Below are 14,879 nucleotides of genomic sequence, written 5' to 3'. Positions count from 1 at the left end.
GTTTCAACTCCGATTTCAGCGATTCTTGCGCTCACGCGATCCTTGCAATGCGTAGAACATCTTTATCACCATATCTTTCCCTACTTATACTATTTTATGTCTTGTTCCTTATTTTGGTGCATGTTTTGCTTGTGTGATCGTGTAGACGACACGTTGTTCGGGGGGAATCAAGAGCAACAATTCGAAGAAGAAGAACAGAAGTTTGGCAAGGAAGGCAAGTGGACTTATCCCCCTACATATTCTGCTTTGTCCCACTAATAGCATGATAATTCACTTTACTTTATTGTTGAATTGCATAAATTTGATGGGACACCTATTAAGGATTTACCTAGTCTTTTATCCCAAAACCTTGAACACCGGGTTTAATATATCTGTTGGGTAGAAATGCTTAGTTGCTTAACATTGGGAATGGTTATATCATAAATGTTAATCATGCTTTATTTATGCTGTTATGTTGTGGTTAATTACAAGATCATATGACTTTAATTGGAACATGGAGAACCACCCAGGAAAACAGTACAACCACAAGGACCACATGGCTCTGGTCTTGACTGATTAATTAGAGACTCTAGTTTGAAGCGGTCTTACCGAAAGGGCAAAAGGGGCGGTGGTTGTCGGGGTATAACCCGGTCCTCTTGGGAAATGGGCTTTGCTAAGATACTATGCCCATTAGGGAGGTTTATACTCTGCTACTGCTCCAGAAACCTTAGCGGACTACTTCTTACTAGGGAATCTTTGTAAAGGCCTCGTAGCGTCCCTATGCAATCACACCTCGGAAGTGTGGCATTGTGCCTGATCAGCACAGCGTGGTTGGGTCCAAAGTTCTTTTGAATTTTTATGTGACTTGTGGGTAAAGTGTACAACCTCTGCAGAGTGTTTAAAACTGATATATCAGCCGTGCTCACGGTCAAGAGCGGCATGGACCCTCACATGATAATTGAACTTGAAGAATGATTTAATCTGTGGTGCTTTGACTTTATAATGTTGGATCCTTTATGATCTTATGCTTAAGTAGGTTGGTATAAACTTATACCTAGTAAATAGGTGCATGCTAATAAAATTTAACCAACTAAAATGCTAACTGCTTTAAACCTCAGCTTTCCTTGATAGCCCTGCATCTTCCCCCACTTGCTGAGTACCAACCATAAGTGTACTCACCCTTACCTAATTGCTGCTTAGAAGAGAACATTGAAGTGGAGAACTACAACAACTTCAAGGAGTTCTAGGCGTGTGTTCACCAGTCAATTGCCTGTGGGATTGGATGAAGCTTCGTTGAAGAAATTTTTATAGGATATCGGTGGAACGATTAAAGACCTTTGTGTCTATTTATCGGAGTGTAATAAAGTTATTTACTCTCTCTTGCTTACGTTTTGATCATTGTCATTGATATATTCACTTATGACGTCTATCATATGTGTGTAAACTTGATCCTGGTGGACATATGAGATGCATCTGATTTCTTTCTGAAATCGGGTGTGACATAACGGCAAATGACAGTAATGTTAAGGATGAGTATATATAATACTCCAATCATTTATGAAAACGGCAATGGACAATGGTACAATATATAGTTCGGCACACATCAAAGTCAACACATCTTAGTCCTATGCTTTTCTGAAAGAAAATATTAGTCTTGTTATGGACGGACAAAGTATTAGTATATACACTGCTATTGGTGCAAAGTGCACTTGTGGCGTGTGCCCGTCGTTCATGTCAGATGATGACTGCGATTAAGTGTTACCAATCGGGACCAAAGGTCGGTTATTAGTTCCGGCCTGACGGTTCCTGTTTGGAAACAGGGACAATATGGGTTTTTCAACTAGGACAAATTAAGAGTTCTGTAGTATTGATGGTACAAAATATAGTTTGGTACATATCAAAGTCAACCCATCTTAGTCCTGTTATGGATGGACAAAGTATTAGTATATACACTGCTATTGGTGCAAAGTGCACGTGTGGCGTGTGCTCATCGTTCACGTCAGATGATGACTGCGACCAAGTGTTACCAAGATTTGGAATCGTCGATCCCTGCTGGTCGTTCCCTATATATGCACTGCGAATGTCCACACACCAACACGTACGCACCGGCGTGCCACCATGAGGGTTCGCGTGGCCGCCGTGCTCCTCCTCGTCGTCGTGCTCCCGAGCCTCCTCCACGGTGCGGACGCCGCCGTCCGCTGGCATAAGAAGCCCTTGTTCCGGCCATATTTAGCTTCGGCGACTCGTACGCCGACACCGGCAACCAAGTCATTCTGGAGGGGGACAGGCCGTTCAACTACTCCCCCTACGGCGAGACCATCGGCCGCCCCACCGGCCGTGCCAGCGACGGCCTCCTCGTCATCGACTACGTCGGTACGTTCTGCCGCCGCTGCCACAGCCGCCGGTTTGATATCAATGTCTTTTGTTACACCGTGGACGACGCAGCAGTGATCTTCCTGATGACAGTCCGTTCGTTAATTCAAGCGCAGCGAAAGGTGTGGATCTACCATTGGTGCCGCCGTACTTGCCCAAGGGCCAGAACTTCAGGGAGGGCGCCAACTTCGCGGTCATCGGGGCGACGGCGCTGGACCCGGCCTACTTCCTGGAGCAGAACGTCACCTCGCCGGCTCCGAGGAACAGCTCTCTCGCCGTCCAGCTGCGGTGGTTCGAGGAGCTCAAGCCGTCTCTCTGCCGCAACGCCACCAAACGCGGCTGCCGTGACTACCTCGGCAGGTCCCTCTTCGTCCTGGGCGAGTTCGGCGGCAACGACTACCTCGCCTTCCTGGCCATGCTGGCCGCCAAGGGCGTGGAGCAAACCACACGAGCCTACGTCCCCGTCGTTATCGCCGCCATCGCCGCCGGCGCAGAGGTACTCAAACTACAGTAGTCTCCGGTTCAGAACTTTGTAGCTAGGTTTCAGAAAACGCATTCATTCACGAATGCATTCCGTCAGTTCGTCGATCGATTAGCAGCTTGTCCAAAACTTAACTCGAAGAATGCATGCTTGGCCGCAGAGGCTGATCCGGCACGGCGCCAGGCGCCTGGTGTTGCCGGGGAACATACCCATGGGGTGCCTCCCTGCCATCCTGACGCTGTTCGCGAGCCCGGACGCGGCGGACTACGACGGCTACGGGTGCCTCAGAAAGTTCAACGCCCTGGCACGCTACCACAACGAGCTCCTCCGGAGCTCGATCCAGGCGCTCCGGGCCAAGCACCCGCACGCCGCCGAGATCGCCTACGCGCGCGGACTACTACAATCCCGTCCTCGCGTTCCTCACGACGCCGGGGCTCTTCGGTGAGATCGCGAGTCCACGCGTGTACCCTAGCTAGTAGCAGCCGCCAAACTCTTATTGATTCCTCGCACCTCGTCCTGCTAGTAGCTTGTTGAAGCTTGGAAGCCAAGCTGAGACGACGACTTATTATGATGAGGGATGGGTATGTACGGCGCAGGGTTCGACGGCTGCTCGACGCTGGTGGCGTGCTGCGGCGGCGGCTGCAGGTACAACTTCAACCCCGCCGCGTTCTGCGGCTTCCCGCCGGTGACAGCGTGCGCGGACCCGGCCACGGCGGTGAGCTGGGACGGCATCCACCTCACGCAGACGGCGTACAGGAACATCGCCGGGACATGGCTGTACGGCCCGTTCGCGGCGCCGCCGATACTGACCCTCGCGCCGCCGCCTTGAGCCCTTGATCGACTGTTTGCAAGGAACTAACGAGCCGTATATATACTCGTCCAAAGCACGGCGGTTTTTTGCCACGCGCCATGCCTCAGGCGGTGACTTTTATATCTCTCGCGGCGCAGGAGGTACACGCGTTGTGATTGTACTGGCGGAACAGGCAGAGGCTCCCGTAGACCTCCGTTTGGTTCAGCGATATAAATTTACATATATATGTAGGTGCAAATGCATTTGTGCACGCCCATGCATGCCACGTACCGCGTTGGTTAATTTCGTTATTATCATCGCTACTCCCTCCTTTCTAAATTATAAGTCATTTCAAGAATCTTGGATAGTCAAAAATTTTCAAGTTTGACTAAATATATATAACAAAATAATAACATTTATGATACCAATTAAGTACCATTACACTCTTTGTTAGCTATATTTTTATAATATATCTATTTGATTTTATATATCTTTATATTTCTCCCTATAATTTTGGTCAAACTTTGAGATAGTTTGACCCATCAAAAATCTTGAAATGACTTATAATTTAGAACGGAGGGAGTAATACATAGGTACTCGTTGCAGGATGCATGGGGCCTTTAATAATTTAGTCGACTACACTGCTATAATAAATAATAAAATAAGATAAATGATGCAACATTATTGGACACATGACTTTTTAATCGCCAGTTGAGATGGAAGAAAAACACTTAATGTGTTTTTTAGAGTAAAATATATAGGAGGTTCTCGAACTTGTCTTAAGGGGTTATTTGGATCCCTAAACTCTCAAAATGTAATTTTGACCCCTAAACTTTTTAGATCCCTTTAACATACATATATCAATGCTAATTCTGAATATTTTCTACTAACTATTTATATTTTTCATGAGTTTTGTATAAATTTATTAAGATAATTTGTTCTCATTGTCAATAAAAATCAAAAAAGCAGTTTTATTAAATTTAAAATAGCAAAAGAAGTAGCAAAACAATGTTTATATTAAACTAGTAGACTGCATCCCTATTTTTAAATTGGGAAAATTCGATTCGTGCCACCACAACTCCGTGAAATTGGGTGTCACGTTCAAAATCATGCCACTCAATGGCATGGATTTCAACATGAAATCCAACTTCAAGAAATTGTAGTGGCATGGATCAAAATGACCCATTCAAATTATGGATATATATAAAAAAATTCAAAAACATCCCTATTTTTAAATATATTATAATTGTATCTTTTTATTAATATATAAAATAAGATGTCTACATACTCTATGTATGGTCACATACGCAATATGTATATCATTATAGATATTTTAGTATGAGCACATACTCCACGTACATACTCTTCGTTGGGTCAAATATATCCTACATCATGAGATACATATGTGGGAGTAAGTACACGTGAGTGTAGAAAGGAATATATATATATATATATATATATATATATATATATATATATATATATATATATATATATAGGACACCGCTCGCGGGTGTGCTGTTTTTTTTTCTTGACGCCGGTTTTTTTCCCTCACGTCAGTTTTCCTGTCCGTCCCGTGCGCGCATGTCTCTGGTTTCTGTTTTTTTTCAATGTGGCTGCCCTAGTTTGGTTTCACGGGGAGTCGGGACATACGGGCCGCATAGTTCACTCATTCAGCGAGGAAACAAAGACACTGATCAAGGAACTAACGAAGAAAGCACCGGTTAAATAGAGCAAGCGAGAGGTTAAATAACATTGAGATAGCTTAAAATGTGATTTATGAGTAACAAAGTTTAGGGGTTTTTTTCCGTCAAGCTTTGTCCAACGATAAACCTCCACAAGTTTTTAGATTTGCCGCATCATATTTTTATCGAACAAGAAATAGAGAATGTCAAGCTGAAAGTGGAGAGGATAATGTGATACTGATGCAAGGGCCATTAATATTTTATAATTCCTCAATTGACTCAGTGTTTTTGCATTGCATCAACGCCACAAAGCAACAACGCCTCAGCTAGCCGTAAAGTTTGACATGCTATTTCTTGTGCCCAATTCTTCCGCAAGCCTTCACTCCATCTCTATGTTGTCACCTACGATAAACCAGCATCAATCAGCTGAGGACAACAGGTCCATGCAAAGAAATCAACCAAAAGAATACAGGCGTGGAATAAGCATAGTATAATGAACAACAATATTGTCAAGTCAAAAGCTTCAGAGCTTTTGAATGATTAGCAAGTATATTGATCCAGATATATTAACTTGCATCAGGCAATCCATGCCGCTCCTCCCGCCTCCTCCTCTCCGCTCGGCGCGGACGGCCGCGGGCGGAGCGGTGCGGGCGGAGCGGCGGAGGCGGGAGGAGCGGCATGGGTGGCACGCGGCCATGGGAGGAGCGGAGCAGCATGCAGCCGTGGGCGAGCGGAGCAGCGCGGGCGGACCGAGCGGCGCGCGCGGCCGGCTCATCGCCGTTGGATACGTATCCGTTCGTGAGTTTCCAGCATCACTGTTGCAGGGATACGCGGACACGCCGTGGATACATATCCCGACCGTATCCCAGGCGTATCCGTGTCGGATACGTATCCGACACGGGATACGCACCCTCCCTGCCGTATCCGTGTTTCTGAGAAGCTCATACCTCTCCAGCTCTCCTGCGTGATCTCGAACACCACCCTGCTCGGTTGAGAACCAATTCTGCAAATCAACATTGTTTCAATGTCTGATGTGACACACAAAAGAACTGGGAAGGGGGAACTGGAACAAGGATCATGCAGCTACTGCTTGCAACAACCTAAAAGCTAATTTAAAAACTACACACTGGACAAATCATCAGCACCTACCAGGGGAATTCACCAAAACCAAGGGAAATCAAGGATGAGTGTAATAAAAGTAGGTACTACCTGTCATTTTTGTTGCATTCAAAGACACTGACAGCATAAACCATCAGCACATTTCAATGAGGAACCATGACTATAATGATCTTGGAGGATCTGGTCGGCAGTTCTGAGGAGGATCTCTTGGGGGCGACAGTGACGGGAGTTGTGGAGTGTACTGAAGCTGCAAGTATTATAAAATGTAAATACAAGATTCTGAAATAATATAACTAAAGCATGGCACCAGCATGATTTTCCAAAAAAAAAGGACGGATACAGAGAGGCTAGTATCAATTAGACAGCACTCCAAATTAAGTTACTTAAAGAATCTCACCGCCTTATCAATTTGACCATGCAATTGAATCCTCCCTCCAATACTACTATTTAATACTACACAAATTACAATGCTGATTTCAGCATAAGAAACTACAGTGTCAAACACTTGAACAGGACTAAAGAACATATATGAACTTCAGAAGTCATACTGACTCTGTATAGGTATTTTATTACAAAGAAACATGAACAAACTTAAAGCTCCAATACAAAGTTAAGAATATAACCGGGTAAAGGCCTCTATTTCATAAAGGCAAGGTATAGCAAGTCACAACTCTCAGAAAAAAAAGTCAAGACATTGAATTGTTCTTATAAGATAAGATTGCTCATTTGAATGCCGTAATGATTAAATGAACACTCCTTTGAATAATGTAGTACTACGGGTCTAACAAATCCAACTATAATGCATAGCTCATTGATGCACCCAAGTTTACTCAGAAAGTGTCTTTAAGAAAAGGTTACCTCTGTTTGCATGTGCAAAGAAAAAAACTTAAAGGGAAGGATGAAAAAGCTAGAACAAAGTGGATACATTCATCAGATCCCAACCAGTAAATCCTAAGACATTAAACAGAAAGTGCAAACCACTAAACCAGAAGCTCACGACCACAAACAATGTTCAAGGAAACAGTTACTACTAATTTAATATCATTATATACCACATGTACAAACGAAACATTGGTGCATTATTCCATTGAGAGACACCAGTCTACTCTATTGAACAGGCAGTTAGGCCACCAACTTTTGAGGTGCTCCATGATCTTGCAGGGCAATAATGTCAAATTGCTAATACAGATTGGAAGCAAGCGAAAGAAGCCTTAATTGACTGGAAGTGATCCAATTCAATACGGTCGCACCAAGGCATGGTAACGCAATCTGACGGAAAATAAAAGGTTGTTATAGCTACGATCATTTAATTAAGCTGCGTTCAACAGCTAAATCCAGACGAGTTGCACTCCCAAATCCAATCCAGCGGGAATGCGTAACGTACCAATGTGACGCTTGGCCTTGGGCGACGCGGCGGTCTCCTCCAGCTCAGCCCACGTTTGGGGCTAGATCTCCAGGAACCTAGCATAGCATGCAGCGATTGTGGGTACTAATCAAAACCGGCGTGTTCATCTCGTCGAGTTAACGAATCGCCGGGGGAGCAGCGCACCTGAAGACGGGGCGGTGGAGGCAGCCGGAGTCGTGCCGTCCACAGGTCGGCGTCCGCGGCGGCGTCCCAGCCCGAGGCGCAGCTCATGGCGGTGGATGCGGCGTCGTGGTGTCGGGAGGATGGTGCAACTTCGGGAACAGAAACCCGATTTGCCCGCATCGGGAACGGGAGGAGGATCTCGCCGAGTTGACGAACCGCTGGGGAGCAGCGCACCTGAAGACGGGACGGAGGTGGCCGCGGGAGTTGTGCCATCCACAGGTCGGCATCCGCGGCGGTGTCCGAGCCCAAGGTGCTGCTGGTGGCGGTGGAAGCGGCGCCGGGCGCGTCGGGAGGAGATCGACATCGCGGGGAAGGTGCGGCGCTGGGGAGGGTGGTGAGGCATCGGGAGGGAGGAGCGGCGCCGGGGTTGGGGCGGCTTCGCCGACGGCAGGGAGGTGCGCTGGATCTGAGCTGCGCGGTTGGCGGGCGCGTCGGGAGGTGCGGCGTCGCGAGGGAGGAGCAGCGCTGGGGATGGGGCAGCGGCGCCGACGGCAGGGAGGTGCGGCGGATCCGAGCTGCGTGGTTTGGGTGGGGAGGCTTCGGGAGTGGGCTGGGGGCAGGGTTGGTGGTCGTGGGGAGGTGGGGGAAAACCAGGAAAAACCGGGAGTAGAAAAGCAAGCGCGGTGGATCGGGCGCGCTGTGCTCGGGTATGGAATAGCTTATTCCATACCCGAGGTATTAAATAGAGCTATTATATATATATATATAGTAGGTCTATTGGGTATCCTGGGTATGGAATAAGCTATTCCCTATCCGACACCCCCCTCCCCCGTCGGATCCGACCCAGAATCGATCCGCGTCTGGTTTTCTTCATTTCGATTTTCTACTGCCGCCGGTTTTTGCCCCCACCTCCCCGTGCCCAGCTCGCAACAATAGATCACTGCTTTCGCATACTCAGCGAAGAAAGCTGTGGCATCAGCTTCTGTCCTGAACGACATTCCAGGCCTTGGCACGAGCTTTGGGTCTATAGAATCTTCCTGCATGGGCATGGCAATTTCTGTAATTACCCCAAGAAGCTAGTTTCTATGCAACTCTACATACATAAAAAATTACCAGGTGTTTAATTTATTTTACCAAATACCATAAAAAATTTCCCTCCCATCAAGTTAATTCCCACGGCAGCTAAACTCCCTTAACATACGAAATAAGAAATAAGATATATGCAACTGACTGTATCCTGTCTTATCATTCATTCTTTTCTTGCCTGATTTGATTTATGTTACTGTCAGTTATGCTCGTCTCAAGACAATGAAATATGGCATTTTCTTGGTTGTTTTGGAGTACTTACATGTGTGTACGTGCGGTCAGGGTCTGGAGTACCAATCTCACTTGGAGTCAATGTGGCAAGTGGCGAGTGGAGGGATATGGAGGATGGGTCACCATCAACCCGCCTCGGAGGTGTCGCCATTGCCGTATACCTTGCATCGGCACTTGGAGTTGTTCTCGCTGCGGTTGAAGTTGCAGCCACCATATGTCCCGAGTCTGTCGGGGTACTTGATGATGGCACTGGCGGGGATGAATAGTTGGAACAGCCAGTCGCATGATGTGGTGCTGTCGCTGACTCCCCGACCGGTGCTGTATGCTCTGCCGAGGACGGTATGGCATCATCCTCGACGACGATCGGATCCCCATCTCCAAACATCAACCTCCGGCTCGACATGCTTGTCTGGTTACCCAATATCCCTTGCTAGCTTCTACGATCACAAGGATGTGCTTGCATCAGGCTTCACCCAGATATGGTAACGGATCGATTTTACCATACATATTGTCGATCTAGAGACGGAGACGCAGGTTCCGGCGACCGTCGACGTAGCTCTCCGCTCCGCTCGCAGGGAAGAAGGGCCGGGAGAGATCAGGCTTCCTCGGTCTTCACGGCGTCTGGCTGAGATGTCGAGCGCCTCAACTGCTCGCGATGCGTGGGCGCGGGATGAGTGGAAACCGCTCGGGAAAAACCAGACTCGCGTCGGGAAAAAAACTGAAAAGATTGAAGCGCGGCCGCGCCGGGCAGTGAGCGGGCGTCGGGACGGGCTCCGGTATGGAATAGGCTATTCCATACCCAGGGTAGGGATTAGCCATGGCCTATATATATATATATATTTGAAATAATTTCAATAACAAAATATATGTAACTGGATCGGAGGGTGTGCGATCAGTTAGTATTCTTTTTTTGAAGTGTATAATACTAGCTCGCATGTTGACAGAATTCAACGTTGGAGCAATGACTAAAAAAATATTTTCTTGACTATTTTGTACTGCTGCGTACGGGGGCAAACTGGGACTGCGGCATCCACCTCACGGAGGCGGCAGCGTACACGGCCTCCGTTTGAGTGCCAATGGGCCACGGTAACAAACGGTGGGCTCAAGCAGCTGTCCCCGCTTTCCTCGACCGAATCCTGACCGCAGCCTCCCGATCCAACGGCTTCAAATACTCCAAACCTGGACGGTGGATGAAATACCGTCTGGAGCGGACGGTCAACGAAATACCGTCCACCCCACATCTGCATCTCCTGGCGCGCGCTCTCGTGCTCGCCGCGCCGCCGCGCTTAGCATCGCCGGCGTCCGCAGCGTCGCAGGACCCTCCGCTAATGTTATATCTGCGGCCGGCGGCCACGCCTCCGCCCTTGAAAGTGCTCCTCAACTTGCCGCGTCGAGCTCCGCGGTGGCGGCCGACATCTTCCCGCGCCGTCGTGCCCGCGGCCAGCGCCGCCGCCGCCGGCCACCGGGACGACACCGCCCAGCCCCGTCCCGTGCACTTACTCCGCCCGCAGCTCCGCCGCGTCGAGGTGTTCCAGCGCCACGGGATCTGGGTCCATCCAGGCCAGCGCCGCCGGCCGCTTGGACTTGAGGCTGGAGCCTGGAGGGCCTCAACGATGCACGCTGACCGCCGGCTAGGCGTCTCTAGATCCTTGCAGTTGCAGGTTCTCGATGCATGAAAACATTTCTGAGGAGCAAACGGGGCTGTCCCGGCTTTTTGCTGTCAGACATCCAATCAGAAATGGAGGGAAGAGACACTGCATCGAAATGTTCAAACTTTCTCGCCTGAAATGCATCGATGTTTCCATCTATAAGATTAGGGAATACTCATGGCTTCACTATGGTCGCTGCTGAGACACACCAGTTTGCTACAGGCACGGCGAAGACAGCAAAATGTACTAGGATTTACAGTTCAGTATCCATCTGTTGATTGCATTGCATTCTGACATTCAAGGGATCGAGGAAAAACACTGCAACTGCGACTGCGATTGCAGGGCATCAGTCCGCAGGAATCCACTACTTTACAGTGAACAATCACTTTCCATGCTTCAACTTCAGTAGCAATGTAGTATCTGCCTGTGAAGACGGACAGCACACTAGCTAGTTTTTACAGAGAACTGAGACATGGGAATGTTTGAACCAGACCAGACACTGCCTAAAACGTTGGCAGCCCGTCCGGTTAGGAGGAGCGATTGCTAGTTCATCTCACCGATTGCCGGAACATGGCCCCGTGGCCCGAGTACATGGCGCCACGTCGTCGTGTGCTGTAACCTAAGACACTGAACCTTCATTCTGCATCGATAAGCCAATAATGGACACTAACGCTCCAGGACAATTTATAGAACTGGAAGAAAAAACCAACAACGGTTCGATTATGAAAAAACTAGCGCCGTAGTGGGTTTCTTCTCTGAAAACTATATGGAATGACAGCATTCCTCTGCAGCATGTGGTTGTATGTTGACTTGGAGTATATTAAGGAGAGGCAGAGCTCGTGCTCATTAATTAGTATCACCATGATCTCGATTGGAAATGTGTGCACATTGACCTGTATGTAATTCTAGCTGTTGCATTGAATGAGTCGGTCAAACTGATTCTTCTGGTGATCTGCTCCATCCCACTGGGTGCTACCAGTCTTGCGTTGCGGCCATGGACACGGTTGGTTCACGCTGATTCGGAAACCATGCTCTCCAAGGTCACGATCGATCTTGATGGTGTCCCGGCGCACGCTTGGGATCTTGACACCGCGAGCAAACTCTTGGCGGGGTCCTGCTGGATCGAGCAGCTCGGCGAAGCCACGCGGACCAAGGACGACATGTCCACGTTCAGGCTAATGGCCTGGACCACCAATGGTCCGGCGCAAGATCGCCACAAGCCAGCCCGCGTGAAGACGGCGACGCAACAGGAAGCTGGCAAACCTGTTCTGCCGAAGCGGAGTGAGCGCCTGGCAAATCATCCACTGGCGAACGTCGCGTCTTCCAAGCGGGCGGAGGTCGTTCTTATGCAACGATTCGATGCCGTTCATGCATCTGCGCCAGTAAACACTGATGCACTGAAGAGCTAGATGAGTCGTACTACTTCGAAGCGGTGCGGGAACTGCTCCCCGCGCTGCAGCACGCCACCCACGCCCTGGATATCCAGGTCTGATGGGCGCGACGGTTGTGTACTGTTTCCACATGGATCAAGCCATTCTGATCTCTTGGAACGTCCGCGGGCTCAACACTGGAGCCCGGCGCGACGCGGTGAGGGTGCTGGTGGACGACACCAGAGCCTCGTTGGTGTGTTTTCAGGAGACTAAACTTAGCGTAATTTCCCCTGATGTAAGATGTAATCCTCTCAATGTTGGGAATGCAATTCAGCGATTTTGCCTACTTGCCGGCTTCTGCCACCCGGGGGGGGGGGGGGGGGGGGGGTGCCCTTGAAGTGACGTTGCTTCCCTTACTGAGCATCGTGTTGGTTGTTTCTCAGTTACAGTTCTTGTTAACCCTGTGTCCGGTGAGCAGCCTTGGTGGCTCACTACGGTCTATGGGCCACAAGAAGATGCTGACAAAGTTCTCTTCTTAGAGGAGCTGGAGGCCATCCGAGATGATTGTCAGGGGCCTTGGGTTGTTGCAGGTGACTTCAACCTAATCCTCGATCCGGCGGACAAAAACAATGCCAGGATCAACCGAAGGAACATGGCGCGCTTCCGCCGAACGGTTGACGCTTTGGAGCTCCGGGATATCCACTTGCATGGAAGGACTTACACCTGGAGCAATGAGAGATCTGACCCCACTCTTGTGAAGCTTGATCGGGTGTTGACATCTGTTGATTGGGAGGAAACCCACCCACACTGCTTCTTGCAAGCACTGTCCTCCGATCACTGCCCACTCATGTTGCAGACTAATGCCTCCTTCCGCTCCAAGCCTAGATTTCACTTCCAAATCTTTTGGCCAAAGTTTGATGACTTCCTCGAGGTAGTAACTCGTGGTTAGTTTTGCGATGAGAACGTGATTATTAATGCTTTCAGGCGCTGTAACGAACATGGCACCATTTATACCATTTCGAGTGATTTTGGTGATCGAATGACAACGCAATCAATGGGACTAATGGTTTTGACAAGAGAACATTTCTAAATTCCAGGGATGAAGTAAAAAGGCCATGCAAAGCAAAACACGAAGAAAGAACTCAAAGAAACGCTGAATTGGATGAGTTCTGCAGAAACCAGTAGCACCGGAAGAATCGATGCCTAAGCATCGGTAGATCCGATGGTTGTCGGAAGATCCGACGCCCTGGTGTTTGATGCAAGTATGAGTGTCTCTGAAGCTCAAATGAAGATCATGTGAGGCACCGGTTGAACCGACGGCATCACGATAGGCATCGGTGCATTGGGTATACTATGTTCCAGAGACGATGTCAAGCGCCCAGGAGAAGATCCTTCAGCACCGGTTGAACCGGTGATGCATCGGAGCAAAGCACCGGTGTAATGACGTCAGCAGGAGAGAAAGAAGCTCAACGGCTACTTCGGGTCTGAGAGTGATCGGATGAACCGACGATACCCCAGACAGAGGCATCGGTTCATCCGATGGTACGCAGATTTTTGCTGACCATTGGAGCAACGGCTCCACGACTTGGAGGCCTATATATATGGCATCCCCCGATCATTTGAAGATTGCTGGAGTTGCTGGACTTCCCACACATACTCAAGAACACCTCCAAGCCATACAAGAGCATAGTGATCATATCCTTAGCCCTTAGCACACTTCGAGAGTGTTGTGTAAAGGATTAGCTCTTAGTGAGTGAGATTGCAAGGCCTTGAGCCTTTGTGCTGTGGTTCTTAAGTGAACCAAAAGAATATTTCGGTGCGCTGGCATCTTGGAGCTTTGAAGGCTTGACCGGCACGTCATCGACCCTCCGACTTGGTGTGGAGCGGCGACGACAACTTTGTGCGGGGGACGTGGAGACCACTATCCTTTGTGGAGAAGCTCCTTAGTGGAACCCGGGGCCAAAGTGACCGTGATTGTGTTCACGGAAGAGACTTGGTGGCCGAGTAGCAATACTCTTAGTGAGTGCTACAACAACGTGGATGTAGGTGTGCCTTTGTGGCTAACCGAACCACGGGATAAACACCCGCGTCGAGAGTTTGCTTTCTCCTATCCCGCTCTTTAAGCTTCTGCATTTCATACTAGCAATTTGTGTGCCTTTACTTTCATAGAGTAGTTTCTTGATAGGAAAGGCTATAGGTTGCTAAACTCTTTTGGGATAGGGGTTTCACACTAGAACAGCCATAGTTGCACATCTAGATAGCATGTTTTATTTTAATATTGTGCAAATAGTTTAATATTGCCCTGCGAGATTGGGAGCTTCCCTATCACTTATCTGGGAGCACCTCTTTCAACAAAGGCTCTGCCCAAGTCGCAGTACCGTCCGCTCATTGATACGGTGGCAGGTAAACTGCCGACATGGCAAGGTAAATTGCTGAACAAGAGCGGGCGCCTCACCTTAGTGAAATCAACATTATCGGCAATGCCGATCTACTTGACGATGTCAGATAAGTTGCCGGCTTGGGTCATAAAGGAACTGGACGCCATCAGAAGGAACTTCCTCTGGGCGGGAAAGGATAGAGCGGTGCGC

General features: G+C 48.8%; 1 long non-coding RNA gene and 1 pseudogene across 2 annotated transcripts; one reads left to right on the top strand and one right to left on the bottom strand.

Annotated features, from left to right (window-relative positions):
* Window positions 1–2,097: 2,097 nt before the first annotated feature.
* Window positions 2,098–3,309, top strand: LOC120672897 (annotated as a pseudogene).
* A 2,231-nt stretch (window positions 3,310–5,540) lies between these two features.
* LOC120675997 lies at window positions 5,541–8,604 on the bottom strand. Of its 2 annotated transcripts, XR_005675563.1 has the most exons (4): window positions 7,977–8,600; window positions 7,812–7,888; window positions 6,256–6,674; window positions 5,541–5,710 (listed from the first exon to the last, which is right to left on the bottom strand). It is a non-coding gene; the product is annotated as an uncharacterized LOC120675997 (long non-coding RNA). The 2 variants fall into 2 exon arrangements; XR_005675562.1 differs by lacking the exon at window positions 5,541–5,710 and having other exon boundaries at window positions 5,765–6,674; window positions 7,977–8,604.
* Between the last annotated feature and the right edge of the window lie 6,275 nt (window positions 8,605–14,879).

This window comes from Panicum virgatum, chromosome 5N (assembly GCF_016808335.1).
Source record: "Panicum virgatum strain AP13 chromosome 5N, P.virgatum_v5, whole genome shotgun sequence".
Lineage (NCBI taxonomy): Eukaryota > Viridiplantae > Streptophyta > Magnoliopsida > Poales > Poaceae > Panicum > Panicum virgatum.
This window is presented reverse-complemented; position numbering and strand designations above follow the sequence as displayed.